The following is a 6,000-nucleotide window of genomic DNA, read 5'->3' as shown; positions in this document are numbered from 1 at the left end:
CTATCACCAAAGTCAAAAACAGGGTGACCCCCCCCATGAATCCACCGGCCCCCCCCAGGCTGAAGAAACTGACCAGTCCCTTAGGCAATATGAATACGATGAGAAACTAAATTTTTATTTTTCTTGGCCTTATACATGGGAGTCTATGGAGATCTGCCTTATACATGGGAGTCTATGGAGGTGTAAACTAAAAAGTCCTCTAACACGGCCAAATTCGATCGCATTGTGAAACAAATCGGCGTGCATCTGTATGGGGTCGGGTACTATTCAAATCGACGTGCATCCCTATGGGGTTGGGTACTATTCTTGTGCAAAGTTTGAAAGAAATTGACCAGGGCATGTCTGAGATATCTGCGTGAACGGACGGACGGACTGACATGACCAAACCTATAACTCCCCCAGGACTTCGTCCGTGGGCACTAAAAACAACGCAACAGTTATTACAGCTACACCGGCGGAGGGTTAATATCCAGAGCCCCGTACGGTCTGCCGCCGTCGCTTGAAAACAATCTCATAAACCTGGCCATATGGGCAACTGTGTATGGGCAGCTGGATGCTTGACTTCCCGGAGAAGGCGAGCTGTCACGTTCAAGCTCAGGATATTTGTCGATCAAATTTCAGTAAATTTACCTTACCTAGATGAAATTTTGTCTATAGGCTGAAATTTCGCCGACGTTTGACAAAATTTAAATGATGCCTATACTGACAACATACAGACAGACACAAGTGTTGGGGGTCAAGGTCAACAACTTTATTCCGATGTTGACAGGCTATGAGCCGATTTCCGCCACTCTAGGCGTAATAAGATACATATTCAAAGACGAAAAGCAGAAAGAAAGGAAAAGAAAAAAAAAATTCAATTGCAAGCTAGTAGGATAGGGAGGGAGGGTGGGGGAACGCTCTGAGGGCGAAGCCAATACTGATTAACTATTAAGTGGCCTCGTCCGGAGACCGTCCCACTCACAGCCTCGAACCCGGCCCATTTAAACTACAATAAAACAAGTATTATTGTTCACTTAAATGATGCCTATACTGACAACATACAGACAGACAAAAGTGTTGGGGGTCAAGGTCAACAACTTTATTCCGATGTTGACAGGCTATGAGCCGATTTCCGCCAAAAGCCCCCAACACTTGTAGTAGGCGCTAGCCCTCCGGCGCCCTGGAAATAGCGTCATTGTCGCTAAAAGAGTCCATGCATGTTACTTAGTTTGTAAAGTTCTTACTACAAAGGTCCTGGAGCAATAAGGAGTGTGTGGAAACAGACATATGGTAGTGCCACTCCTGTAAAGGGTGTGCCTCGCGACTTTGCAGGGTGTCTAAAGCTCTGAAGTAGTGTTTAATTTCGTGCAGGCGCGATAAGGAGTCCGCGTCGTTATCATTAGTTCTGACGTATCTGGCGGTAATCTGAAAGTTGGAGATTGCCGACAGCCAGAAGAGTTCGCGTAGCCACTCCATGGCTGTTGCATTGCGTGACGTGCCAGAGTTTATTATATACATGGTGGTGGTATTGTCCGTGTATACCACTATGTGGCGTTTGTCCCAGAAACGATGCCACCGCCTGCACGCAAGCAGGACGGTGTAAAGTTCCTTGAGGTTGATATGCGCATCCGCAGTAGTTGGGTGGTCCGCTGACCATCGCGTGTAGAACCAGTCGTTCGCGTAAATGCCCGCTCCCGCTGCTGAGCATGCGTCAGTGGTGAAAATCTGCTGGGGCAACGGAGTTTCCTCTATGAAGAATGCCGTACCATTAAAAGATTTGCTGAGATTCGCCCACCAGCTGATGTCCGCTCTCGCTTGCCTGTTAAAGCGTATGTGATGAGACTGTCGTGAGACCGAATTTGTCACATCGATGAGTCGCCGCAAAAATGTGCGCCCGCCGCGAATAACTCTTGCCGCCCAGTTGAGTTTGCCGATTAATTGCTGAAGCTCGTGTTTCGTCGCTCGCCGCTTTGGAAGCCAATATTCCAGGAGGTCGCTTACTTCTTGTAGCTTGGTATCGTCTAGGGACAGAGTCCGTGTCTGCGCGTTTATCTCGATCCCTAGGAATGTTAAGCATTGCGTAGGCTCGACCACCTTATCCCAGTTTATGGAAAAGCCAAGTGCTGAAGTAGTTGTTGCAAGGCGTTAAATGCTTGTTCGCACGCTAGTTTAGAGTCCGCGATGATTAGGAAATTGTCGAGATACACGATTACGACATCATACCCTTTCCTGCGCATCATTCTAGTAATACTTTGCGTGATGTGAGTGAAAATTTCCGGGCTCTTCGCTGCACCGAATGGAAGGCGTGTGTCGACCATGTATGTCCAAGTTTTATGCTGCGTGAATTTGTAACGTAGGCCCGTAGCACGCTGTGAGTCAATACTTATGGGTACAGAGCGATAAGCGGATTTCAGGTCGACTTTGGCCAGATACGATCCTGGCTTGCACATAGCGACCGCGTGATCGATAGTTTCATATTTGAACGAGTTTGTAGATGCATATGAGTTCACGCTTCTGCCGGTAGGTTGGCTGCAATCGTGAATGAGTCTAACCTCTGAGTTAGTGAATGAGTCTGGAACGCTCTGAGGGCGAAGCCAATACTGATTAACTATTAAGTGGCCTCGTTCGGAGACCGTCCCACTCACAGCCTGGAACCCGGCCCATTTAAACTACAATAAAACAAGTATTATTGTTCACTGCATGGATTTTTCAGGTTCATATCCGACATTTTTGAGTTTTGAGTGCAGACAGAAATAAGTTTTGAGGCAACATGGCTGCAACCCCATGTTGACCCCTCGCCCTGCGTACGATGCTATGTGCTACAGCTAACACACAGCATCGTACGCAGGGCTAGCAAGAGAGTTGCCGACATCGACGGTTATTTACGAGAAGTGAATAAAAGACTGTCATTTTTGGAAGCGATCGAGTAGCTGAGGTAGGCTGGGATACGACTTGGGCCCAAGAACGCTGAATTTCAGCAGTAATTTGGCTTTTCACGTCAAGTCCCAAAATGGATTTGAAGTCACCGACCCTACGTACGGGTATTTGCAGGGCTGTTGTGAGTGGGGCGATTAGCTGTAGCGGAACACACAGCAGGGCTAGTTGACCCCAAGTGAAAATGTGTTCGCGATCAAATCTTCCTATATTTTTTTCAGAATTTTCGACAAAATCATTGCTTCTTAAATCATTTGTAAAATATAAAATACTAAAATAAAAATGCGATGTGCCATGTCCCCAGATTTCTGAAATATCGTTCGTTGACCGTTCGATGGAATACTCATTTCGCAAACTTGTGACGCAGTTGAAATTCAATACTGACCGCCAAATAATCTTAATGAGACGAGATCATTCTAGACATCCTCCAAATTATCCAACCATTCGCGTTAGAGTTCAGCTCGCTTAGAGTATCATAACATTCTTCGGCCTTCGTTTAGATCGACCCTAATCTCTCCCATTTAGGAAATAAATACACAAGCTACCTTAACAAAACTTCGTGCACCATCCATGACCAAACGCACTACAAATCTGTCTTGACGTCATCATCTCCTTACATGGTAATCGGCATACCGTATTTTTTAGCAAGGGGACACAGAATACGTCGGAGTATTCAGTTTCAAAACGTATTACATTGTGTGATGTTGTCAAAAAAAAGTCATGTTACTGCAGTGGTATAAATTACAAAACACAAAAGTTCAAATCAGTTTATTTTGGACTGGCTTTACCCAACATTTCATATTGTTTCTTATGCCAGATTTGACCACGTGCTTACTGGCGGCCCCTTTACATGCAAATTTTGTGTCAAATGGTGTGTTCTCCTGGAAAAACAAACGTACGATTTCTATATGAAGGAGGCGAAATTTGCCCTCAAAACTCGAAACCACCCCTTTATGGGGTGTACCTAGCTATTTTGAACGAGCTTCTTGAATCTGCAGCTCTATTTCGAAATGATGGTCTGATTTTCTCAGCTCAAGGATAAGTGTTCTCCATCGCTGTGGGCATTACTATTCTCAACTGGGGGTACAGTTTCCAGTCGTAATGTTTTTCATTGTGTCCGGGATATAAAACCTTTCCTTTTCACACTTTTACTTTGATTAACACTAGTCCACATCTTGTCAGCGATTAAACATGTTACAAGTTTAAATGTTAAATTCTGGTCTCGAGCCCTCTTGTTCGACCAAACTGAAATTACCCCTCTAACTTTGGCTCGTCCAGTAGGTGTAGCAAGGGTCGTGCCATCGCCTAGGAAATGGAGGGTGCATTAATTGTTGCATTTCGATGCACATTTTGATTATATTCAGAAGGTTTTGTGGCAAAAACTCAGATAGAGAAGCATTAATATTCACATCTCACTTATTCAAGACTGGCTGAGAGCAGCACTTCCATTCAGTTAACATCATTACGCCATTTATTATGCCAAGAAAGATGAAGCCAAGACATTTTGCCCTCCCTGGTCTCAGCCAGAAATGGTTATACCTTACAGAGTTTTTTCCCACTGAATGAAAACAAATGTACTTGGGCTGAGGCCCAAGTACAATAATAATAATAATAATAATAATTAATAAAACGAATAATAATAGGTTCAATTTCCGTGAAAATTTCACCATAAGCGTATTTTGGGTCGAAAAGACCAAATATGATATCGCTTTCACTGCCCCATGTTTCCATGGTAACCATTTTAGGTGTTGAAAATTTCAGTTTTTCTAATATCCCTTGAAAAGTTACTTTGATTGATATGAAAATTATCTAGTGGGGAAGTTCTGGTCAGAGAACACAAATGTCAGACTTATTTTAATGTTTCGAGTTGCCATAGTAACTATTTTGGGATTGAAAATGTTACTTTTTCCCTAATTCCTTTTAGAACTATTAATTGGTGTAAAAAATTGATAATAAGGGGTTTTCTGGTTAGCACACAATCACACTCATTTTAATGTGAGATGTTTCCATGGCAACCATTCAGGAGTAACAACATTTTTTCAGAAGTCACACAGCTTCAATGAATTGTTTTTTAGATTTCTTATAGCCCCTAAACTTGTAATAATAATAATAATAATAATAATAATAATAATAATAATAATAATAATAATAATAATAATAACAAGGCAGTATTGCTGAAGGCAATGAGTACTTGGGCCGTGATAGAGTAATTTTGAGGACAATATGTACTACTATTCAAATATGGTCTTGAATTTCCTCCAGTCAATTAGGCATTTGATTAACTGGTTATTAAACGAAGCAATGGCATGACAACGGCAAAATATGTCTAGCAACTTTTGTGGAGTTTGAGGCAGGGGTTCTTTATTTATAGTGAAAATTGCTTAAACTCCGTAAATATTCAAATTACAGCAAATTTCTTTTGTTCTCGATGGTAGATGTCTAATATTTAGATGGGCATATTTAGATTTCTACCCTATAGTTATCCCTATATACCAAAAATCGGACATCCAGCTCTATTGGCTTGCTCAAAATTAGATATGCGCATAATTAATGAGGTACAATATGTGGTGTCATAAGGTGTCCCATCATACCAAATATGAAGGGTGTAGCACTTGTGGTTACTGAGTTGTGGACAAATATATCTATTTGAGGTCAAAGGTCATTGAGGTCACGTGACATTTTGTCAAAATAATTGTTATTCCTATGTACCAAAAATCAGACCTCTAGCTCTATTGGCTCGCTCGCTTGAAAACAATCTCATAAACCTGGCCATATGGGCCAGTGTTTCCGTTAACGCAAAATCCTGCGTATTTTACGCAAAATTGTTCGGAAATACACAAAAAAAATCATGACTGCGTAAACAAATACGCATTGAGAAATGCCGCCCAATGACACGACGTACTTGACCCGCACTACATTACCTGAACGTGGTTCAATGCAGGACAAAAATAGAACATATGCACCTGCTTCCAAGTGACATTCATCATGATTTTGCAACATTTTAGACTTTAGCAGACCGCAGCACTTTATGCAACATTGTATTTCATCAGCACAAAACGTCATGTCAATCAGTTCAGTACAGAC

The sequence above is a fragment of the Ptychodera flava genome, chromosome 9 (assembly GCF_041260155.1).
Source record: "Ptychodera flava strain L36383 chromosome 9, AS_Pfla_20210202, whole genome shotgun sequence".
In the NCBI taxonomy this organism is placed as follows: Eukaryota; Metazoa; Hemichordata; class Enteropneusta; family Ptychoderidae; genus Ptychodera; species Ptychodera flava.
The sequence above is the reverse complement of the archived record's forward strand: the minus strand, read 5'-3'. Positions refer to the sequence as shown.